Source organism: Sorex araneus, chromosome 5 (genome assembly GCF_027595985.1).
Source record: "Sorex araneus isolate mSorAra2 chromosome 5, mSorAra2.pri, whole genome shotgun sequence".
NCBI lineage: Eukaryota > Metazoa > Chordata > Mammalia > Eulipotyphla > Soricidae > Sorex > Sorex araneus.
Window position 1 is genome coordinate 124,424,037 of NC_073306.1, and position 25,983 is coordinate 124,450,019.

A 25,983-nucleotide genomic window follows, 5' to 3' on the forward strand; every position below is an offset into this window, starting at 1 on the left:
AGATCATTAATCAAATATAAGATTTGTTCAGAATTATATAACATCCAATTTAGCCAAGAACAATTTTTTTTTGTTTGGTTGTGTTTTTTATTTGGTTTTGGTTTTGAGCCACACCCAGTGATGCTCAGGGGTTACTCCTGGTTCAGTACTCAGGATTTACTCCTGGCAGTGCTTGGGGTCCATATGGAATGCAGGGGATCAAACCTGGTCTGCTGCATGCAAGGCAAGCGCCCTACCTGCTGTACTCTCTTTCCAGTCCCTAGAACAAAATTTTTAAAGCTTAATCACAACTTAACATTTTTGAGTAAATTTTGTATGTAAATGATGTCTAATTTCTCTTAGCAATGGTTTAAAACCTAGGACTTAATAATTACATAAACTTTTTAAGCAATAACATTGCATAATGACTTGCTTCACTTCTAATTTGCTTCTCTCAGCAACCCCTGAAATTGTTGTATTTAATGCTCCTTAATATACCTTCAAAACTGATCTCTCTGCTGAGAAATTATCCTAAAAGACAAAATTTCCTTTCTTACACCAGAAAGAACAAAAGAGGAAATAGAAACCAGATACAAGAAGATACAAATGAACAATGTTTTAAACTACTTAATTGCTCAACTGTCAATATTTCTTTCAAATAGTGCATTCTATAAATAATAATATCAAACAAAAAGAATGTTGCAAGTAAATCAATAAATTATAAATAATTATGAAACTTATATAGCAACATGTAAAAAGACATTAAGAAAAATTATAAACCTGTACAATTCTAATCATGTAAAAATTATGACTGTACATTACAAACATTAAAAACAAATTGTAAAGTGAACATTCGGGTGTTGAATTTTAAATCTTATACTTTACTGTTGACTGTTAAATAAGTACTTTTTCAAATGATTCAGAGCCAAAATAATTAAAACTGTTAAGTATAGAAACTTGTACATTAACAAGAAATGACAAAAACAACATCGTTTAATTTTAATGTTCAATTGGTTCTTTGTCTTTTTAAAGCTATTTAAGTTTATAAACAACTGAAAGTAAAAGATAATGAGATTCATGTTATGAAAAGTGCTTAACATTTGTAGAAAGTAAAAAGAACTTTGTACTGCAGCCGCCCATGAACTCTGAGTAAAAGCAAAACTAATTTCTGGATTTTATTTTGCTTTTCACCTTATTTGATCTCACTTAACATTATTCATGCCAAGTTGAGTTTTTTTTCCTCCTTTTTTGCCTTCTCCAACTTCAGAGTTGGGAAAAACACACACGCACACACAACAGCTCTTTTGCAGTCTTCTCCTGTTTTCCTTGCAATGCCATGAACTGCTGCTTTCAGTGTGGGCTACAGTGTCAGATGGAGGGATATCTGGCCCTTCTGTCACCATAGGGATCACTAGGACTGAGCTGACTCAGAACCAAGAGATGTGGGTTCAAATTTTCCGTATCTGTAACACTGAAATAACACCACTTACCCCAAATGGTGACTATGTCATAAGAAATGCTCTCGACACCATCTAGCACATGGTAATGCTCAAGAAATGCTTGTCTCATCTCTCTTCCCACTTTCCACTACACCTCTTCCTCACCCTCCCCCAGCACCACTCTACACATAGAAGTTCTGCTCTTTGTAAAACAAAACAAGTCCAGTATTTTCCTACTGCTCCTCTAGATGCTCCTCCATCCATCTCTACTTGCTCTGCCCTGGCAGGCTAATATTTTTGGATCAAACAATAGAACCCAATGCCAAAAGTGGGCAAATTCAATCTTCTGATTGAATTTATCCAATTCTGAGTCCCAGAAAATGTTCAGCAGGAAGAAAGCAGGAGTGGAATGGCAAGCAAAGAGGAGAGGGATTGAAGTTAAGGAATTCATTTCACTTGAGCTGGGTTTATCCCTCAACCAAAGTTATTGCTCCTCTCTAAATCTTTTCTAGCTTCTGATAACCACTTGATCCATTTGTCCCAGTGGAGTAAGGGGATGAGAACTACTTCACCATTGCCATTAACTCCATGTCCCTGCCCTCTCCTTTGTGGTTTTCTCCAACTTTTGCCCACATCTCTTTCAGTAAATGCCCTTGTTACTGTCCTGAAATGAGAACACCAGGGCCGGAGAGATACATTAGCAGGTAGGTGATTGCCTTCCTTGTGGCTGACCCAGGTTCAATCTCCAGTATCCCATATGGTCTCCTAAGCCCCACCAGGAATAATTTCTGAGCATAGAGCCAGGGGTAGCCCCTGAATATTGCTGCATGTGGCTCAAAATCAAAGAGAGAGAGAGAAAGAGAGAGAGAGAGAGAGAGAGAGAGAGAGAGAGAGAGAATACCAGGACTCTGATAAAGTCCTATCATTTAGCATTGCAGAATCAGTTATACCTTGAATCTCGTCAGAACTTACAGTTCTAGAGGTTAACAGAGCCTGAAATGCCTAGCCAGGACCTGACAAATGTAAAAAGCCTAACCCACAGACCAGCCTTTGCTCTCCCAACAGGCCTGAAGTATTCCCACAACTGAGCCACTTAAACCACAGGAGAAGTTAGATCAGTTTCTAAATCCTTGAGACCCTGTGTACTTGGGGAGAAGTTATAGGCAATAATATATTTTAATTCTTCAGACTTCATCATAAGTCTCAGTTTTATTCCAAATTAATAATGGCATCCAACTCACTAATCTCTCAGGGACCTGGGGGAAGGAAAAACAGAAGCCTCCCAAATGTCATTCTCGCTCTTCCAACTGTGCCACTGTTTGAAGATGGAGTTGAGAAATAGGTCACAAGAATAGTTCTTTAATACCAAAAAGGCTATTCAACCTCTGGAGAAGTGAAGAAAGAATGTGGAGTATCCAACTGTCACTTACCTCCCATCTTTCCTGCCTTCCTAAAGGTAGCAGTCCGTCCGTCCTTCCTTCCTTCCTTCCTTCCTTCCTTCCTTCCTTCCTTCCTTCCTTCCTTCCTTCCTTCCTTCCTTCCTCCCTTCCTCCCTTCCTTCCCTCTTCGTTCTTCCTTTCTCTTTCTCTCTCTCTTTCTTTCTTGTTTTGTTTTGGCACCACACCCAGCTGTGCCCAGGGCTTACTTCCAGTTTTGCTCTCAGGGATCACTCCTGGCAGGGCTCAGAGGACCATATGTGGTTCTGGAGATCTAATCTGGTTCAGTCATATGCAAGGCAAAAACCCTACCCACTGTACTCCAGTCCTCCATTACCTTTTTGATGCTGAGATAAAATTCTGAGTTTCATTTATATGAAGCATGAACTCTACAGGAGCCGTAATTCAGGTCCTGTCAGTCCAACTTTAACACAATAGCCATATCCTCTCCCATTTTGGTATGTGCTAGCCAGTTGTACCAAGGCAAATAAAACAAAGCTACCCCCATCCTAGTTAGGTATGAGTTGACCATGATGGCATCAGACTTTGTATTGGTTTAAGGTGAACTTATAAGTACTGGAGAATCCCTAACCATTCCAAGACTGAGGACTTCAACTAATCTCTTTTACTATGTCTCAAGATATAGAACTAAGAATTTCAGTTCTACTATCAGCACCCACCACATGCAAAATATTCTTGTAGTGAGTTGCAAAGAACTATCCAATTTTTTCTATTTAAAATATAGAACTTGCAATACAGGCATTATGTTGTATCACAAACCATAATGCACAAAAGGAAAGAGAGAGCAAGAGAGAGGAGAAAAGTACTTGATGTTGAAGCAGACTGGGGGTGGGGGCGGAAAGAGGGAAACTGGGGAAATTAGTGGTGGGAAATGTACACTGGGAAGGGTCAGGTGTAGGAACATTGTATGACTGAAATCTAATCATGAATTACTTTGTAACTGTTTATTTCATGGTGATTTAATAGGAAAAATTTTAAATTAAAAAAATTAAAATAAATAAAATTTAGAATTGAATTTAGAAGGTAACCATGTGGCACTAGAGAATAGAGTAGTAGACAGAGCTTTACCCAACAGGAAAGTATTGGGGAAGCAGTAGGGTGGTGAAGAAAATCTCACACACACGTCTTTCTCTCCCAGAAGAGAGCAACATGATGCTCACCATAACCATGTCGCCAGACCCTGTGCCAGGCTGTTTCACTTGGGGCGCCCCAGAGAGGGGTGGGTGAGACCCCTCCTTGCCCCAAGGGACCCAGTCCCGATAGCCGAAAACTTCCAGAACTCAACTGCTGCCATGCTCATGGCTGCTCCCCACATGCTCGAACAGAGCCTCACCCACAAGTGAACCTTTCCCTGGACCACATGGCCTCAAATAGGACTAACCCTGCCCATAATCCAAAAGTACCGCACCACATTTGATGGGATTCAAAGTAGGAGGCAACCAACCTAAGAGATAAATATTATATCATTTTGGTTCTGCTTTGGGACAGGGATTGGGGTTCACGATGGAAACACTGAAATATGGTGGTGGGAAGATATAATGATGGTGGAATTTGTGTTTGAATATTAAATGTAATCAAATATTGTGAACTATTTTACAAAATAAAAAAATAAGTTTTAAATAAAAGAAAAGCTCATGGTCTGGGTCAGCCTGCAACACATGAAATATGGCAAGTCCCAACCTTTCTAAGCTTTGGTTTCTTGATCGGTAAAATAAGGTCAATCACAGCATCTACTTTTAATGATATCAGTGTTAACTAGGGTTGCTGTGAGTATTAAACCAAAGGATACCCCTGACACAGTGGCTGGCATGCTGTGCAGGCTCAATCAATGCTAGCTTTTATTATTAAACCAGATGAAGTTGCTCCTTTGGCTGAAAATCAAATTCCAAGGCCTTATTGGAATTTTACATGCAACCTAGGACTTAAAAACTTTTGTATTCTCTTCGGGGGAAATACAAGATTATCAAATGCAATTCACTGTGATAAAAAAATTTCATTAAATATTTCATTAAATATTTTTTATGGTTCTAACCAGCTAGAAGACCTGGAGGCCACTCCCATGCGGGTCCAGTAGATCATGTAGTGTCAAGGATCAAACTTGGCTCCTCCTGTGAGCAATGAATGAGCTCCACATCTTTGCATTATCTCCTCAGTACCTCCTACTTAAGTACTTTTTTTTTTCCTTTTTGGGTCACACCCGGCGATGCACAGGGGTTACTCCTGGCTCTGCACTCAGGAATTACTCCTGGTAGTGCTCAGGGGACCATATGGGATGCTGAGAATCAAATTCAGGTCGGCGGCATGCAAAAACGCCTACCTGCTGTCCTATCACTCCAGCCCTCTCCTTAAGTATTTTTATGGAGCATTTTTAGAACTTACACTTAGAAATAGGTTTCATGAGGAGATGTGTTTCAGTTGAAATTAAGTGTAACAAGAGACTGAATTATCATTATAAACAAACAAAGACATAGAATAATCTACTACAAGTATAATATGTGGGGGACTGGAGAGATAGTACAGCAGGTAGGGTACTTTTCTTGCACACGGCAGACAAAGGTTGGATCCTCAGTACCCCATATGTTCCCCTGAGCCCCACTAGGAGTGATTCCTGAGTAGGGAGTAAGAGTAAGCCCTGAGCATAGCCGGGTGTGACCCCAAAACAAAAACAAAGCAAAAGAAAGAGTATAATATGCAGGATCTGAGTCATTATATACTGTGTAGGGAAACTGCCTTGCACACAACCAACCCAGATTCGATGCCCAGTTACCGCATGTTCCCCAGAGCCCAGCCAGGAGTGATCCCTGAATGCAGAGACAGGAGTAAACCCTGAGTACTAGCATGTACAACCCAAAACCAAAATAATATTATTAATAAGCATAGTGCTACAAAAACATACAAGTGTACAACGTGTACATTATTTTGAGTAATAGGGACAAGGATTTCATTTAGCAAAAAGCCTCACTTCCTTCTACTCTGTTAGGTTCAGAAAACTAAACATGGTGACTGACAGGAAGATTCTAAAAATCACAGCCACTGGGAAGAAAGTGATTCGACATTCTATTTCTTTGTTCCACCTGCCAAAAAAGATAAAGTGGGTTGGAACTGAGAGAAAGACAAAAAGAATTCAAAAGGATAGAGGAAAAAAAACATTTGAAAGAAAATCATGGGAGTTTAGTGACATTAACCACTCAAAAGCTTACTGTAATTCCAGATATGAATATACTTAAATGTATTCATTATTCTGCACTCTCTCTACCCATCCCTTCTTTTTCATTCACACAATGAGCTATGTTTAGCACAAAGGGAGGAAATAAAAGCAGAAGCTCCTCTTTCATTCATTCCATTTGCTGCCTTCAAAGGCTATCACAATTCAACCCAGGAGAACATTAGTGCACAACACCATGGAAGCAACTGTAATGTCAAATTCAGAATTGTGAAATTATAAAATATGAGGCATGTGTAATAGATCTGGGGGTGGGAAGGAATGGTGAATCAAATTATCAGGCAATACAGATCTTTGGAAGCTCTTCTGAAGCAATTAATATTCTTAAATTCTCTGATTTTTTTTCCCCTTTCAGATGATGAAGACAATTGCTGTTTGGGTTAAATTAATTCCTTCTGTTCAGTTCACAGAAGGTGTTAGAACAGAATCACAGCTTTCAGACCCAGTGAGAAATGAATGCTCTATTAAAGGACATACAATCAGGTGTAGATTCCTTCATTGTAAAGTGCAGTTTTCACCTGAATTGGACAAAGCAATCTCTGTCCTAGATCACATGGTAGGTATTTTGTTGTAATCCTACCCTGCAAGGACTATTAGATTGGGGAGACAAATAAGTAAACAGCATGATACATGCTGTAATATCCACTTGATGCTCTAGGAGAAATGCAAAGGAAAATGGCATTTACCCCAATCTGAGGGGTCAGAGAAAACTTAAAAGAGGGGGCATCTGAACTCAAGCAGGCAGGGCAGGCAGGTGTTGGCTTAATGGAGAGGAGGGAGATTTTTCTATTCAGAAAAGCTCAGAAGGAGCCCAGGAGGGCTGATTTTAGATGTTTGCAAATACTATCTCATTTCACCACAAAGTGGCCATGGGATGAGAGACTAAAGAAACAGAGGGTCAAGAAAGAGAGTATTTCAAGGCAGGAATGGCTCACAATGTGGTTGAAAGTAAAACAAGCCATGCTAGAGTCAAAGACTGGGGCTTGGCTAACCATGAATGGCCTCAGGTGTCCTTTATCCAAAACATTTCAGGGAAGTAGTATTGGCAAAGTTGAGTTGAGGAGGAAAGGAGGAACTGTGAATAACACCAGTTACAAAACGTTTGGTTATGAACCGGAAGTGAGCTAACAGGAAATGCAGGATCAAACTTCATTTACCAGCTAGAATCCCGAATATGAGCAACAAACTCATCTTGTTTCTCTTCTTCCCTCACCCACAATAATAATCATTCTTGTCTCTCCTCCCATTCTTCTCCACACAAGAGCTAAAGAATGGCATTTTGAACTACAAAACAGACTATTTTACATTTTGTTTTAACTGGGCAATGGCTTCCTGCTGCCTTTAGAATAAAACTTTAACTCCTTACACAAGCTACATCACACTCCTCTCCATCTTGCCTGCCATGAACAAGGCAGGCTGCAACTTTTCAGTCCCTAAATCCTCCATGCAGGTTTCTGCTTTACTATCTTTGCTCAGGCTGCTCCCTCTTCCTGGAATGCCCTTCCCCCATCCCACCCTAATTAAGACGCCAAAGCATGAGTCATCTACAAAGGAACAGCCACCACAGAGGTCATCTTCCATCCTATGCCAAGGAGGACACCTCAAGCCAACCTCAGAGTTCAGGTTTCCAAGCCCCCAGGTGGGCTTCCTTACTTTCCACGTGGGGCTTAGACATCAAAGAACTCAAAGTCCCAGCTTATCACTTTTTTTTTTTATCTTGAAAAAAGTTAGAGTCTGCCTCCAGCTCTGTTAAGAGGTCATCTCAAAAGGTGTACAAAAGGCCCATCCAACTCACCTGAAGGTAGAAGGTTTCTATATCATCTTTGCAGCATTTGCCTTCACCAAGAAGAGTTCTAGGTCCCTCGGTTTTCTGAAGCTCTGTCCACTGAGGCAACTAGAGTAGCCTCTCCATTTTTAACTCAGTCCTACCTCACTTTTCTCAGTCCCCTCCACCATCTGCACATAAGTACCCACAGCGTGTTGTTTTCCTGGAATTCCATTTTTATATCTTCTCTCTCAGAGTTTTTTTTTTTTTCTTGCGGGGGGCAGGGCAGGCCCAGGCCCACATCCAGCAGTGTTCAAGGCTTGCTCCTGGCTCTATACTAAAGGATCACACTAGCAGTGCTGGAGGAACCATATGGAGTGCAAATGATCAAATCTGGGTTGGCCGTGTGCAAGGCAAACACCCTACTCACTGTACTACTATTGCTCTGGCCCATCCTTATACCTTCTCTAATTGCATGTAAGCTACTACCACTACTTGAAATCATCTACAAAAATAGCTTCAACTGATAGCTATACATTAGCTACTTCTAAACATGTGTCTGCAGCCCAGAGTACATGTGAACACTTCATGTCCTAGCTCCAATGGACTGTGAGTATCTCCTTATAGAGTCATGGACACCTTAAACCTAAATATGCATAAATGAATACTAAGCATCTTGCATACCACTATTGTTACTGAACTTTCTGAGATAAATAATTAGGGAGCATTTGCTTGGTACTAAATCAGACAAGAGTCTCTGGAGAAACAGATCAATAAGATGTGTATTAGGTGTTTTTAAGTGTAACAGTTTCTGTTTTTGGATACACCTGGCAATGTTCAGAGTTTTACTCCTGGCTCTATAAGGATCACTCCTTGTGGTGCTCTAGAGACTTATGATATACTGGGAAGCAAACCCAGGTTGGCCACATGCAAGGCAATCACCTTACCTGCTGTTCTGTATCTCTGGCCCCGAGTGTGACAGTTTTGAGGAAACTGATAATGTAATTATAAAAGTGACCAACCTGAAATCTACAGAAAAAGTAAGAAGAAAATTAAAAAAGAATCAGTGTTGCATTCTTGAGCTCATCCCTCACGCATGCCAGTACTTTAAACATTACATTTCCAAAACCCTATACAGTTCCAATACAAAAAACAGACTAAAGAGTGGCTCATGGGAAAATTCATTAACATGCTATCAAATGAGAATGGAAAAGTATCAAAAGAGAATGGAAATCCACTAGTAAATTTTGATGACAACAATGAAAAAAATGTGAACCAGGGCTGTGTTTAAAACAAGACATAACCCATCTAGGGCTTCATGCACAGAAATTGCCCCAACTACTACACCTATAACTAATGAGGACCATCACAAGGACAGAAAACATTCCAATAATGCTGCAAGTTGGCATGGTAGAGAAAAGGCTGCATTTTATAAGTAAATTGAGGTTCAAAGGGGCTAAAGGTCTTATCTAGACTGTTACAGAAAATACCTATAATGAAAGATTCAAGTTCCTCACTGACAGGCAGATTAAAAGGACTACGGGAACAATAGAAAATGAACCAAAGAGGAGCCAAGCAATTTAAAACCTTATCTACCTAAACCTGCAAACGCTAATGATAGCATGTTTTTTACTTTATACATTACCTAAATCAATTTTTGTTTTACTGCATTATAACACCTTGAAATATATTGGATTATTAGAATTAATAATATACCTATATCATTGCAATAATGCTCTAATTATAAAGTAAATATCTAGAAGTACTGTTTATTAAGTGATAACAATGTGATTAAATCTGCAGCTCTTTTGTTTTTTGTTTGGGGGGCTACTCCCAGTGACACTCCCCAATACTTCTGGGAATTACTCCTGGGATCGCATTGGGATGTGGGGATTCAACCTGGGCTGGCTGCATGCAAGACAATCTCTGTACTAACTCTCTGACCTCAATGACTAAATTTATTTTCTTAAATGCATGGTAAATAGTATTTGCAAATATCTTGGCTTTCTTCATTTTTTTTTTCTTTTTGGGTCACACCCAGCAATGCACAGGAGTTACTCCTGGCTCATGTACTCAGGAATTACTCCTGGCTGTGCTCGGGGGACCATATGGGATGCTAGGAATAGAACCCAGATCAGCTATTGCTCCACCCCCTATCTTGGCTTTCTTATTCTTTAATGAGAACCACCTCCCATAGAGCTCAAAGGGATCACACCACCCCTGGCAGTACTTGCCCCAGCAGTGCAGTGCTGATTAATTATTCAGTATTTGGAGGACCACCAGAGCAAAAATCAAACTCAAGACTTTATACTTGCTAGTCATGTGTTCTGGACTGGAGTGATAGCACAGCAGGTAGGGCGTTCGCCTTGCACGCAGTCAACTTGGGTTTGATTCCTCCGTCCCTCTTGGAGAGCCCAGCAAGCTACCGAGAGTATCCCGCCCACACAGCAGAGTCTGCCAAGCTACCCGTGGTGCATTGAATATGCCAAAAACAGTAACAAGTCTCACAATGGAGACGTTACTGGTGCCCACTCGCGCAAATCGATGAACAATGGGGCTACAGTGCTACAGTCATGTGTTCTACCATTTGAGCTATCTGCTCTTCCCCAGAATCTTGACTTTCTTTATAGCATGAAGATACCTCAGAGGGTTGCTGTGCACACTTTGCAGGAGGCAGGCTAGGGTTTGAGCCCATGTGTGACATGGTCCCCCAAGCACTACCAGGTGCAACCCCCAGGCATCATATAGAAAAAGCCTCTGAGCACCACTGTGACCCAAAAACCAAAAAGTTAAAATAAAATGTTCTTTTTCCTCACTAGTACTAAATAAAAATGAAAACAGTATCTTTTAACTATATATATGTACATATGTTTGTGTGTATACACACACACATTTTGATTCCCAAGAAAATCAGAATTATGAACTAGGGCTCCATCTCAGCACAAAATGTAGAAAGTGGAATACTTTTCAGCTTCTAGGAAAATTAAGTATCAAATGGGGCAAGCGAAAGAGTGAAAACAAAGCTTTAACTTGAGAAAGGAAAACTGGGTGAAAGGAAGGTCTTAGGCACAAGGCTGATAACAATGGTCCAGCTATAGCTAATCTAGCCTGGCAAGAAATGGGTTTGCCAAAAGAGAAAGAATTCACCCAGTGGGGCACACATCAGCATGAGAGAAGCCACTCTGTATCAGGAAACATAGCCTGGAGGTACAAAGAATCGTGGAGCAGAAAAAGACATCATGGCATCAACATCACAAAAATTTTTTTAAGACCCTCTGTACTTAGCCACACAGAACAAGTGATAACAAGGAAGAGCCACTTCTATCGGAGTATTACAGCTCAACCTCACTGGCTCTCCCACCTCATTGCTAACGTTCCCCCCCAAAAAAGCCTCAGAAATAAGACAATAAATATGCAAAAGGCCTCCTAAGCTTAAAAAATAATTAATTTCCTCTGAAGGCCTCACCAGCATCACATAGATATGTCTTCCCTCAATATCTAATATCTTATCCACATAGTCAAAGCTATATGTTCCATTATCATCCTGATTTCCTATTCACCACCACAGCACTTTATTTCCAATTCCTGTGAGAGCTGAGATACGATCCTAAGATGATTTTAATGGCTTCCACAGAAGTCCGTTTCTTTTATTATATATTCCTTAATAGTACTTCACATGTTAATTATAGAGACAAGTTTTCCAAAATAAGGATGGGGGATTTTGGATCAATGAGTCATTTAGATAACTGATAGTTAATTCATTAAGCACCAAAAATGTTCTAGTTGGTGCTGGAACAGTTTATGCCTGAAACTCTATTTTAAACAACTGTGCAAATGATGGTGCCCTACTTAAAAATAAAAAAGTCCTGTAGTCTTGCTAAAAAGAATGATGCCTTATAAACAGAGAATATCAAATAGTCTTGCATACAAATATTCACTGACCACATTCTCCAATCCCTCTTGCCTTCACCCACCACCAGAAATAACGTCTCTTAGGCCTGTGATCCTGTGTTTTGATTACAAGTCCTCCACAAAATACAGTATGGTCAGCTTGAGGTTAGAAACTTTAATTTACATTGTCTAACTTTAAAAAAATAAGTTCCTGGGGCTAGAGCAATAGCACAGCAGATAGGGCATTTGCTTTGCACGTGGCCGACCCACGTTCAATTCCCAGCATCCCATATGGTCCCCTGAGCACCGCTAGGGGTAATTCCTGAGTGCAGAGCCAGGAGTAACCCCTAAGCAACGCCGGGTGTGACCCAAAAAGTAAAAGAAAAAGAAAAAAAAAGTTCCTTGGACAAGGAATTTTCCTTTTTTAATCCCAGGGTGCCTAGTTCATAGCAGGCACAGAAATGCTAAACTGAATATTCTTAGTAATTCAAATATTATAGATTAACATAATAGAGGAAGGCCCTCAAGGGTTCTGGTGTTGTACAGGGCAGAAAAAAAGGACACTGAAGAAAATGTTGGGGCTGGACAGATAGCACAGTGGGCTACAGGGCATGCCTGGCATTCGGAGGCCCTGGATTTGGTCCCTGGTACCACATGGTTCCTTGAGCACCACTGAGGTGACCCAGGTGGCTTCAACACTGCTGGGCCCCAAGCAGCACATTGAGGGGAGAAGTCCCTGGTGCCCCTGAACACCACGTGGGAGATTCATCTTACCCCTTAAAAAAAAGAAAAGAGAACATATTACTATCCTTGAAATAGTATTAGCATCCGTCCAGCCCTTCTAAGTTTTAGAAAAATAAAAACATCCAAACTCCTTTTCTTTTTCTAAAATGGAATTACTTAAAAAAAAAATCTCAACTTGAAAACTGCAAGTTCCGGTTGTGTCGGCATTGCTAGACCTCAACTGCCACATTTTCTAGGTCTCCAGATGTGCATTCAAGTGGCTCCCTGCACTTTACCAGGGAAATGAGGTGTCAAGGGGAAGGATGTGGTAAGAGACAGGAATATAACTGAGATGCCACACCGTGTTTGGCACCCCATTCACCAGTTTGAAAGTCAGGCTTCTCAGTAACAGCAGTGTTAAGAGGAAATAAGAAATAGGACACCAATAGACACCATCCAATTTTAGGCTCAGGGTCCACAGCAGCTACTTCTAGCAGGGCTGACAGCATTCTTTCCCTAAAGCTCTAGCATTCGGAGAAAACAAACCAAGAGGGATGTATCCAAAAATGGAGCGATTCAAACTTAAAACCTTATTAACAATAAGAAATTCTAAGTGGTCAGCCAAGAATGGCCAACTCCAAGTTCCCTTCCTATCAGCTATTTCTTTTCAGTATGTCCTTTCTGTGTCATGCTAAGAAATACAATTTTCTTAGTGAAAATAGGGGAATAAGTGATAGGGCTTCTGGTATCTTGGTATTAGAATCAAATAATCAACAAAGTCCTTTAGGGACAACAAATTATTTGTCTTTGGTTTGTCATTGAATATTTTGTTCTTTTTAAAGTAGCTATTTAGAAAAATTTATTTAGAGAAATATGGTGGGGGGGGGGGTAACAGGAAGAGTCAAGAGAGAATGCTGGCTTCTCCAGAAGGGGAAAAAACAAGAGTACACATCTCAGGTTAAGATGGAGACCAATCTCTAGGGTGGAGAATGTGTCTGCATAGCTTTTAATCCAGTAACATCAAAGAATTGTGCCACATATGCTAATTTTGCAGAAAACCAATGCACTAAAATATGCTGGCTTAAGATGGAAAGCTTTCTAAATTGCTTTACTTCCTTCTTTTCCTTCCTGAACCAACCCACAACTTGATCTATTATTATTGAACAGGATAATTAACTAATGTATTCAGAAACCACTGAGGTGAATCAGAATGTTTCCTCTACAAAAAACGTTCTTAGGGTTGTGGTAGGGTGTTTGCCTTGCACGTAGCTGATCTGAGTTCAATCCCCAGCATCCCATATGATCTCCCAAGCACCGCCAGGAATAATTTCTGAGTGCAGAGCCAGGAATAATTCCTGAGTGCAGAGCCAGTAGTAACCCCCAAGCATTGCCAAGTGTGACCTAAAAAGCCCAAAAATAAAGGAATAAGCATATTTTTTAAATGTTCTCAAATTGCTACACCTTAAATTATTTTGTTTAGGGTTTCTGTCTATCATTATCGGTAGTTCCTACTAGCTTTTGTCAGTTTTTCCTTAAATAGAAGGTCCCTTATTTCACTGTTCCTAATATTAGATAGACCTAGAAGTCAAGCAATTAAGAGCCATGTGCTAGGGCTTGAGAGATAGTACAGCAGGTAGGACATCTGCCTTGCCTGGCCAACCCAGGTTCAATACCTAGCATCCCATATGGTCCATGCCCTAACCATGGCCAGGAGTGATCTCTGAGCACAAAACCAGCAATAAGCCCTGAGCACAGCCAGCTGTGACCCAAAAAACAAAAACAAAGTCAAGGGCTGAAGACCATAGGAATCATACATGTGGGCTAGAACAACTGCTTGCAAGTGTACAGTCAAGAGTTCAAATCTCTAGTGTCCCATATGCACACCCAATAGGTTTTCCTAAAAACTGCTATTTGAGCCTGGGTACTCTGCTATCTATGATAGCCAGTGCAACAAGTAATGTCTAGATGCACCACATCCAGATGTGTGTGGCCACCCAAAAAAGAAGTGTGACGCCCTGGGAGCAACGTACCTAAAGAATTTTTCAAGATCCACAACCAGAAAGTACAACCTCTGGAAGCACATGTGTCAGCATTGGGGTGACCTCCCACCCCAGGCAAGCACCATAACCATAACTATATCCTGAATTGAGTGGCCTTCCCCCGGTAAGCCCATGTACAAGTACCGCAACTGAAGGACTGCATGTCTCAGTGAGCTCTATGGCTAAGAGTGCAAGCACTGCAGGCTGATGTGCAAGCCCTGGAAAATACCACCAAAAACGAGCGTGCAAGCACCACAGCATGTGTGCAATCCTCTCTGGTCATCTCAAAATAACCACAGACTGGGTGGACAGCTCAAAGTGCCAGAATGCATGTTTTGGTATGTGGAAGCCGTGATTTCTTTGGCCCCCAAGCACCAATGTGGGAGTGGTCCCCAGGCACTACCAGGTGTGGCCCCAAACCAAAAAATAAATTTAAATAATTACTAACAAAGGGAAGAGAAAGAGAGAAGATAATGAAAATCAAGAGTAGAGACTTTTAAGACTTGCTTCTAGCAAACTGGACTCCTTTGGCCCCAAGGAATAGACTTCAAAACTCCATGTTTGGAGCCAGAGCAATAGTACAGCCTTATATGAGGTCACCTGAGTTTGATCCTCGCATCCCCTATGGTACCCCGGCCACTGCCAGGAGTAATTCCTGAGCAGAACCGGGTACGGCCCAAAAAGGAAAAAAAGAAAATACCCCGTGTCCTTTATTTATTTATTTTTGTCATTTGGGCCAAAACCCAGTGATATTCAGGGGTTATTCCCAGCTTTGTGCTCAGGGATCATTCCTGAGCTCAAGGAATCATATGTGGTGCTGGGGATCAAACCCAGGCCAGCTGTGTGCAAGGCAAGTCCCTTAATCTCTATCATATCTCTCTGGCCCAGGAATCTCTATTTTTAACATATGTGATTTTCATGATGAAGTTTAGAAATATTATATGCCAACAGTACTGTCTACTTGAATTGGGATTGCTTCAGAAGCCTAAAAACCCTGGGCCACAGCCAACTCCCTTCAGAAACATTTGACTTTCCAATAAAGCTTTCAGGTCCCCACTCTTCCAATGTCCTCAAACAAAACCTCCTGATCTTTTAAGGTTTCTATAGACTGACCATAGCACACCATCCATATCTCTACCCTGAATGTTCTGCCATCCTTCTGACGGATCTGACCACATGGATGACCCAATAAACACTCCAGCCTTTCAGTTACATTGTCTTGACTTTCTCCATCTTCAGGGTTCATTTCAGTCATTCAAATCTGTGGCAAAACTCACGAGTCTGTCCTGTCCGTTAATAAGCTATTCCAACTCTAAAATTTTCTACTCAGCTGTCCCTCTCTAACTACAGCCTCCTATTACTTCATCACTTCAATACACCCATTCTTTGATTCAACCAACATCTCTGGTCCTTTTCTCCTCCCCATACAGACTAGAAACCCTTGCCTGTCATGTTAATTTCTTCACAGTCATCACCCTCAGTTCCTTGGTTCCACTGTCTTTTTGCCACTCATCCCAACAAACCAAACACTGACTCAGTCCAACTATATTCTTTCTCTGCTCCTAAAATCAGGCAGCTATAGGCAGCTGGTGCCCCAATCAATTAATCGGTGGTCTACCTCATCAAAGCCCTGCACATTACCTAAACAACATGAAATTGACCCCATCTTCCTGTTCTTGACCTCAATTGTGTGTCAAATGTTCTTGTTTTTCCTCTGACCCCTTCATGCTTACTCTTAGCAGACAGTCTCTCCCCCTATTTCACACAGACAATGGAAGCCACCAGACTAGCACTTGCTCATAAGCTATGCCACCAGAAAATACAACTGTGCCCAGACATTCCGTAAGGGTTGCCAAGCCCATCATGCCTGCACTGGGTTTAATGTTTGCGTGGTTATTTGAAGTAAGCTCCCTGGTGATAATCATTACTAAAGTAAGCAGCAATGATGGTGAGTATTCTGGTGAAAGGAAAGAAAATAAAATGTCTCCAAAATTATCAGACTCTCAGAAGATCTCTCTATACCGAAAATCTTTAAATGAGTTTAAAAAGAAGAAAAGAAAGCTATCTTGCCTACAAGCAGCTGACAAATTTAAATTCAAACGTAAAGTTACCATACATCTATATGGCCATTCAAAATCCTAAGTAAACAGTTAATTCCTTGATAATTTTTATAAATTTAAAATAAGAGTAAGTAAAACTATACTTTTAGCTACTGTCAATCTTATACTCTTAACCAAACTACAATTTCTTGATGCTATTACAGGTCTTTCCCTGAGGGCTTTTCCTTCATAATGTTAGAGCCAATCTTTTTTTTTGTTATGTGTATAAAATTATGCTCCACAAAGAGCACTATGACATTTTGTGACAAGAACTGTTACCTATCTTCATTTACCACTAAAAAAAAACATAGTTAAACATGCTAATTAATTTGCCCATACATTTACAGCTTAAAAGTGGCAAAGGTAAAAGAACCAAGAATATACCTGAGTGGCAGAGCACTTGTTTTGCATATTGGCTCAAACCCCAGAACCACACACATACAATACACACACAATGTAAAGCAGTCTGAACACAAACCAACAAGTGTGCATTAGCAGAGAAATCATTAATAGAAACCTTTGTTCTGGGAACACTATTTCACATTGATTTACAGAGAAAAAATAGAATTCCCATAACCCAAAAAATAATCTACCAAATCATATGAAATAAGAACACTACTTTAGGACAGCAAGAGAAACCTGTAATAAACAAGAGGTACTTTCCACAGTCAGATAACACAGATTCAAGTCCTTTCTCTACCACTATTTTAATTGTGTAACTTAAAAATTCCTTACATTAGTGGCTGGGGAGATAGCACAGTGAGGAGGGCACTTGCTTTGTATATGGCTGATCTGAGTTCAATCCCTGACATCCCATATGGTCCTCTGAGCCCCATCAGGAGTAATCTTTGAGCACAGAACCAGGAGTAAGCCCTGAGCATGGCCCAAAGTCTAAGGAAAAAAATCCTTACATTCTCTAAATTCAATTTTCTTAATCAATAAATAAATGATATATGTATGTTATATTTGTGTGTCTGTGGGTTCTGAGAATCAGAGATAATTTACAAATACACTTAGCAATATATGTGACGTATAATAAACCTCAAAAAAAAAGCTGTCTGTTATAGTAACTGGGAGAGGGGGTAGTCATACTCAGCTGTGCACAGAGCTTACGCCTAACTATATTCAGGGATCACTCCTGGACTACTGGGGTGAAGGGGATCAAACCTAGGTCAGCTGCATACAAGGCAAGCACCCTATACACTGTACTATCCCTCCAACCCCTACTAATTATTTAAAAATGTATTGAAAATCTGCCCTTCTATATTTTAAGGAGAGCACTGGGTTTCACTACTATTCCATAAACAAGACTGCCCCTACCTTCATAGATCTTGTAGTTTCTTGGGCGCAGGATAGAGGGTGGGGAGTGGGGAGCAGAAAATAAATAAGCAAATAAACATCACTGTATCACTGTCATCCCGTTGCTCATCGATTTGCTCAAGTGGGCACCAGTAATGTCTCCATTTTGAGACTTGTTGTTACTGTTTTTGGCATATTGAATACCAAATTCAAATACCTAGCCTGGCACAGGTAGCTTGCCAGGCTCTGCCGTGCAGGCGAGATACTCTCGGTAGTTTGCCAGGTTCTCCAAGAGGGACAGAGGAATCAAACCCAGATCAGCCGCGTGCAAGGCAAATGCCCTACTGCTGTGCTATTGCTCCAGCCCAAATAAACATAGATACCTGAATTCTGCAAAAGCACTAAGAATAAAATGCACTGAGAGAGGGGACAACAGCAAGTCAGCTTCTGTAGAAGGGTATAGAACCAAGGATGACATCTCAGCAAGTGGACAGTATAAACATGGAAACAAGGAGCACTGGTACTGTGGAGTTAATAAAGAGGGAAACAGTAAGGCAGCAGAATTAGAAGGCTGTTAATAAAACAGAGTATTAACTCTAGGATAGATAAAGGTCCAAGTAGAAGGTGTAACTGAGGGAATCATGTACACCCAGATGGTATTCAAGTCCTGGGGGTGTAAAAGATCATTTGAGGACAGAGTATGATGAGAGAAGGGAGGTAGTTGAGCTAAAAAAAAAAAAAAGAAGAAGATAAAGAAATCAATTTGGTAATCTAAAACATGGCAATACACCCATACAAAATACACAGAACTGTCCAAATACATAATTAGCAAATGCCTGTTAAACAAATATAATTACTCTTAAAAACATTTCCTTTAGGTTTGAAAAAATAAAATTTTCATTGAGAATTTCCCCCAAGCTCACATTTTTGCGTGCATAGGGAACAAAAAAAGTATTTTTATTTTCGGGTGGTGATTTTTTTTTTCCCCCCACACTTGATGGTGCTCAGGACTTACTCCTGGGTCTGTACTTAAGAGACCTCTCCTGGTGGGGCTCAAGGGATCATGTGGTAGATGGGAATCAAATCCAGGTGGGCCATTTATAAACACCCTACCCACTGTACTATTGCTCCAGCCCAGAAAAGGTGGGAGTTTGGGGGGCTTTTTTGGTTTGTTTTTTTTTTATTTCTGTTTGGATTGTGTTCAAGGGATCAATTTCAGTAAAAGCAAAAAATATTTGTCCTTCAAAACTCACTAAAATTATAAGTAGCCAACTTGAAATTTAAGCTTTTTAAAAACTTATACTTAATACTGTACCCTCTCTTTAACAACTCTGCCCCAAGACATAGATTTTTCCCATTCTTATAGTGAAATACAATTACTTATTTTATTACAGATGTCATTTCAGCCTGAAAGATGAAACTGGCACTTTCAAACAGTTCAAGAGTCACATGAGAGATATATAATTCTCAAAAGGTCAAGGATTATTTATAATGTTAAAAAAGAACAACAAGTATAGCAGGCTTTCCAAAACTGATAAGCAGGGAGTTGAAAAGGATAAAATTGCCAGGAAAATAAAGTAAATGTAACAGTTACTCCTCAAATGGAAACACATTAAAGCTGTAATTATATCTCTGGGTACCTGCTGGCCCACAAAAAACTCATTATTCTCTTGAGGCTTGTACTATCACTTGGAGCTACCGAACTGAAATCACAGCTGCAAACATAACTGGGATGGACACTTTATACTTTTCAAAGACTTTCAATGTGATACAGAGATAACCAGTAAGAAGGAAAGTTTCTTAAACTGCCAAAATGTTCTTTCCCTCAATTGTTCAAGTTAAATTAAGATTGTAAGTTTTTTTTTATAAAATACAAGTTTCACTTTGTAAAATTCTTCTCAGCTATGTAAGGGACTATCCTGATTTTCAAGGGCTTATTACCTTCATTCATAACTAGTGAGAAGCTTATGATACAATCACAAAGGTCACATGAATGGGTAAAAAAAGGAGTAATCGGGGCTGGAGTGATAGCACAGCGGGTAGGGCGTTTGCCTTGCACATGGCCGACCCAGGTTCAAATCCCAGCATCCCATATGGTCCCCTGAGCACCGCCAGGGGTGATTCCTGAGTGCATGAGCCAGGAGTGATCCCTGTGCATTGCTAGGTGTGACCCAAAAAGCAAAAAAAAAAAAAAAAAAAAGGAGTAATCACTTGTTCATTCAGCACCTAAGATATCAGTTGCTGTTTTGGTTCCTGCGGATATATCAGTTAAGGATGTCTCATACTTATAGGTTACTGGAGGTTTAATGGAACAAGACAAAAAAATAGAAAATTGGTATGTATATACTAAGCAATGATAAGTGCTACAGAGAAAAGTCAGGGTAGAAGGGAAGCTGGGGACACTGAGAGAGGGAAGTTGATATGGTGGTGGGACTGATGTTAGAATATAGTATACCTAAAACTTAACTATGAATAATTTTGTAAATCACAAAGTGATAAAAATTAAAAAAAAAAACAGGATAAAAAGGGAGTAAGGAGAGGGGCTGCAGTGATAGCACAGAGGGTAGGGCATTTGCCTGCACGCGGCTGACCCGGGTTCGATTCCCAGCATCCTATATGGTCCCCCAAGCACTGCCAGGGGTAATTCTTGAGTGCAAAGCCAGGAGCAATCCCTGAGCATCACTAGATATGACCCAAAAAGAAAAAAAAAGAGTGAAAAATAAATAAAGGAGTAAGGAGTACATAGCAGTCAGGGAAAGTCTGATAGGTTACAGTTGAAACAGAATCTTAAGAACAACCTTAACATCCAGGGCACAGAGTTCAAAATAGAAGGAACAGAAAGTGCAAAGGCACTGAGGCACTCATTGCCTGGCAGAAATGCCTGGTAAAGCTGAAAGCAAGGACAAGAAGAATATTATACCGTGGAAAGGACTTTGGGTTTTTCTTTAAGAAAGCTTTAAGAGCCTCCTATGCAGAAGCTCTAATTTATGTTTTTTGGTTTTCTAAATAATATAGGGGCCACACAACCTGTGTTCCAGTGCCCCTGTGGTGCCAGGAATTAAAACTTAGAGGCTCCAAAAGCAGAGAGGGAGAGAGGAAGAGAGGGAGGGGGAGGAGAGAGAGAGAGAGAGAGAGAGAGAGAGAGAGAGAGAGAATAGAAAATGAAAAGTGCCTGCCATAGAGGCAGGCAGGGGGTGGGGGTGTATGGGAGGGAACCTGAGGAAACTGATACTGGGAAACGTATACTTGTGGAGAGATGGGTGTTGGACTACTGTATGGCTGAAATCCAATCATAAACAGCTTTGTAAGGCTCTATCTCACAGTGATTCAATAAAAGAGTTAAAAAAAAAATCAGGAGCTCACACATACTAGGCATGTGCTCTACCACTGAGTCATCTCCCTGGCTTTCCAACTTTGGGGGGAGCCACACCCAGCAATGCTATGAGGGTACTCCTGGTTCTGTGCTCAATGCTAACCCGTGGTGGGGCCAGGGATCAAATTCAGGTTGACCCAGTGGGCAAGCACCCTACCTGCTGTACTATCACTCCAGCCTCTAATTTTTTAAATACAAAGAAAATCCAAGTTTTTACCCATAAAACCTAGATATGGTCCTCATAAACTATATGTGCATGGAGGGGGAACACATAATAAAATAATCTAGGATGGTAACATTTTTGTGAAAATACTTAATACAGGGGCTGGAGCAATAGCACAGCAGGGAGGGCGTTTGCCTTGCACATGGCCAACCCGAGTTCGATTCCCAGCATCCCATATGGTCCCCTGAGCACCGCCAGGAGTAATTCCTGAGTGCATGAGCCAGGAGTAAGCCCTGTGCATCGCCGGGTGTGACCCAAAAAGCAAAAAAATTTTTAAAAAAAGAAAATATTTAATACATAGGAACAAAAAACTAAAGGACAAAGTACTGTAACTGGAGAGAGCTCACCCCCCTGCACTCATGCTTTGCTTGTGGAAGGTATGAGTTCAAACCCTGGCACTATAGGACCCTCAACAATACCTCTGGGAGTAGCCCACAACCACTGGGTGTGGCCCCCAAACAAAATACTGAAGTGGAGTTTACTTGTGGGATTCTTTTGTTGTTTGGGGGTCTCTTGCCCATTTGTGTTTTCTTTTGTTTTTCTGTAGGGGATCAAATCCAGGGCCTCACTCATGCAAGGCAAGCTCTCTACCAATCATCTAATTCCTTGGCCTTTTATGTTTTTAATGTTATTTTTTGTTTTTCTGCCCTTGAAAGTTAAAAAAAAAATCAATCACTTTTGTACCTTTTTCTTTTTTATTTTTTAGGAAGAAGAGGTAAAGAATTCCCACTTGCTTCCACCACCAAACAGCTCTAGGCCGAAATCTTAAAATTAAAAAATGAAAAAAGGGAAAACAAGACACAAGGGAATATTTTCTCAGAAAATTACCCGGCCTGCCATGCAATGTTTGCTTGTTATGAGGCACCGCTGCAATCAAGAGCTGCTCAATGTATCAAGGTCACGAAAGCAACTTGGTTAATATGTTTATCATTAGAGAGCAGCAGCTCTGTCCTCCACGGCAGCTCTGATACCATCTTCCCAAGGCAGCAACAGAACGGGCCCTTTTCATTAACGTCCTAAGACTCTTGAATGATGAGGTTTCTGGATTTTTCCACTGCATGTCTCTTAGAAACAAAAGTAAGCCCGAATAAGTTGTCGCGGCTAATGAAATGTGCTTTGGGCTCTTTCCCCGGTAGTTACGAATGATATGGCAAAACACCAATAAATTATCCTCTTTGCTTTGAAACCCTGTGATGCTGTTTCTGCAAGTGCAGATCCTGGAGCTAAACAACGTACAAGAACCTGGATAAAGAAAAAATTGAAAAGATCCTTGTCCTCTTTTTTTTTTTTTTTTAAGGAGGTCTGTTTTACAGGTGAGGGGCAGGGATAAATATATTGTATAGGGTCAAGAATAACCTATACACTTGAGTATTTACATCTCACTCGCAGAACCCCAGAGCCTCCCCCGCGCCCACCCCCACCCGCTTCCGTCCCAGCACCAGCCCTGGGTACTCAGGGCTCAAGAAAATCACGAAATCCACAGCATCTCTCCCGCTTCTTGGGAATAATGAAACTCCCCCGCACACATAGCCCCGAGGCGAGGCGAAGCACCCAACACTCCCCCCCCTCTGACTCCCCCCGCCCCCGCCTTCCCCCCCACACACACACACAACTCCGCTCCCACAGGCCATCCAGGGCAAGCAAAAGGGTCCCGGGGATCCGGGATTCTACTGTCAGCACCACATTCCACCCGACAGCCCCAAGGTTCGAGGTGGCCCGGGTTAGTGGTCTCCGGACACCACCACTCGCTGCACCCACCGCACCTGCCAGAGACCCTCGGGGCCGGGAGCCGACCTCCGTCCGGAGTCAGTCAGCGCCCTTTCCCCGCAACGCCCCTGAAGCTGCGCTTCCCTCAGGGCTTCAACTCGCACCCTGCGGGTTCACACGGGGGGCGCGCACGCACCCCCCACCCCCCCCTCCGGACCCTGAAGCCGCCTTCCCCTCAGAGCTTCGAGGAGCTCCCCAGACTCGCCCCCTGCGGACACGGACGGACACACACACACACACACACACACACGCCCCCCGCCCCCCCCCCCCGAAGCCGCCCTCCCCGGACTCGCCCCCTGCGGACACACACACACACACACACCCGCCCCCCCCCCCCCCGCCCCTGAAGCCGCCTTCCCCTCAGAGCTTCGAGGAGCTCCCCAGACTCGCCCCCTGCGGACACGGACGGACACACACACACACACACACACACACACACACACGCCCCCCCCTGAAGCCGCCCTCCCCGGACTCGCCCCCTGCGGACACACACACACACACACACACACACACACACACACACACCCGCCCCCCCCCCCGCCCCTGAAGCCGCCTTCCCCTCAGAGCTTCGAGGTGCTCCCCGGACTCGCCCCCTGCGGGTGTACACACACACACACACACACACACACACACACACACCCGCCCCTGAAGACACACACACACACACACACACACACACCCCACCACCACCACCACCCGCCCCTGAAGCCGCGTTCCCCTCAGAGCTTCGAGGCGCTCCCCGGACTCGCCCCCTGAGGGGACACACACTCCCTCACACCCACACTTGCCCCCACAGCCCCCTGGCGGGGTCGGCACGGCGGGAGTCGCAGGAGGGGCGGCGCCCTCAGGCCCCCGGCCGGGGCGGAGGGGGGCGCTGACAGATGGGGCGCGGGGCGGGGTTTCGGGGGCAGGGGCGGGGCCTCCCCGCGCGGGGTGCTGGCGGCTGACAGAAAGACCGGGGCCAGCGCGCGGGAGGGGGCTGGCGGGCACTGCGGGCAGGGCCGGGGGCCAGGCTGGCGGGGAGAAGTCCGCGCACCCACGGCGGGGCTGACAGGCACCGAGAGCGACACACGGACGCGGGGGCTGACAAGTCGCGGGGGGCGCACGGGCCGCGGCGGGCGCTCACCTGGCAGCGGCGGCGGCGGCCGGGCCGCTCTCCCCCGCGCTCTAGGGCCTCCCTCCCGGCGGGCGGCCGGGGGCGGCCGGCGCAGGCCCCGCGGAGGCGGCGGCGGCGGCGACGCCCGGGCCGCGGACTGCTGGGCCGGCGGGGACGCAGCTGCACCAACCGACTCCGGGCCGCTCGGCTCCGCTCGGCCGCGCTCGGCCCAGCTCGGCTCCGCTCGGCCCAGCTCGGCGCGGCTGGGGGCGTGGCCCGAGGCCCCCCGCCCAGGTCGCCTCTGGCGCCCGGGGGCGGGGCTAAGAGCGGGCGCGAGCCCCCTGACGTCGCCACGAGCGGACCTTGCCCAAGGCGCATGCGCGGGCGCCGCTCCCGCTCTTCCCCGCGTGGAGCCCGAGGGGGGCGGTGGAGGAGGGGGGACGTGGGACGGATGCTGCGGCCCGAGAAGTTCCCGGCTTTTGTGCTCCACATCCTGGTCTTTCTGGAAGACCACCAAAGGAAGGCCACCCCGGGCTGTGCTTTCAAGGCGATGCAGGCCGCTCGGAGGGCCTCGTCCCTACAGGGTCCTTCTCTCCACCCCACCCTCCCGGCGGCGCAGTTTCACAACCAGCGTCGTATCGCCTGCGAGTCGTTGTTTCTTTTATTCGACCAACGCTTCCCTGCAGTTTGAAGCTCCTCTGTTTCCTAACAACTTAGTGTACCTCCTTTTACTTATTTTTTCTTTTTCATTTGGGGTGGGGGAGGTTTGGGCCATAACCGGTAATGCCCGGGGGTTACTCCAGGCTCTGCACTCAAGAGATCAGGCCTAGCGGGGTTCAGGGCACCATATGACGTGCTGGGGATCGAACCTGGGCGGGCCACGTGCCAGGCAAGCCTCCTACCTGCTGTACTGTCTGTCGGCTTCCGTCCCATGACTACTTTGTAAACATGACTTTGCCAGGTACTTGAGAATGTTCAGGCACCGGTGAGCCCCCTTGGGTACCATAAGGCTGCCACCCCTACCCCAGAGTCCTGTGTCGCTTTTAAAGTCTGGGATGGGGTGGGTCCTACTCCGGAATCCCGGGTCTGCACTTTACTGGCAGATTAATAATTGGCCAAGTAACTTTGGCCATGCTAGTTAATCTCTCATCCATAAATGGACAATGAAAATATTAGCAACTAAGCCAAGTGGAATGACTGAAAGGCTAAAATGACTGCACAGGTGAGGCTCTTTAAGCTCCCAGTGTTCAACAAATAAAGCTGGCTCTCATTCAGGTTTAAACTAAGATCCTGAAAATCAGTGCACATCCAGATACATAAGTATTAAGCAATGTGTCAACTCTGTATGTCCAGAACCAAACTCCCAAACTTGTCCCTCAACCCTGCGCCACTCTTTCCCACCTCAGTTAATGTTGGTTCCATCCTCTGGTGGCTCAGTTCAAACCACTGGAGTCATCCTAGATTTCTCCCTATCATATTCCACAGGCAATTGTACCACAATTGTACCACTTTTCCTGGAATCCTGCACACCCTCGCTCTCCCTGCTACCACTCTACTAACACAGAGCTTGTTCTCAAGCAGCCTGAGGAATTTTGTTAAAACCTAAGTCA

The 25,983-nt window shown here is 43.5% G+C and overlaps 1 protein-coding gene across 1 annotated transcript in view; it reads right to left on the reverse strand.

The window, feature by feature from the left end:
- ZHX3 (zinc fingers and homeoboxes 3) overlaps positions 1–24,580 on the reverse strand; it is a 114,101-nt gene extending 89,521 nt beyond the window's left edge. The window contains 1 exon segment of the mRNA XM_055138962.1: positions 24,404–24,580. The gene's annotated coding sequence lies outside the window, so the exon portion shown is untranslated.
- Positions 24,581–25,983: the final 1,403 nt, after the last annotated feature.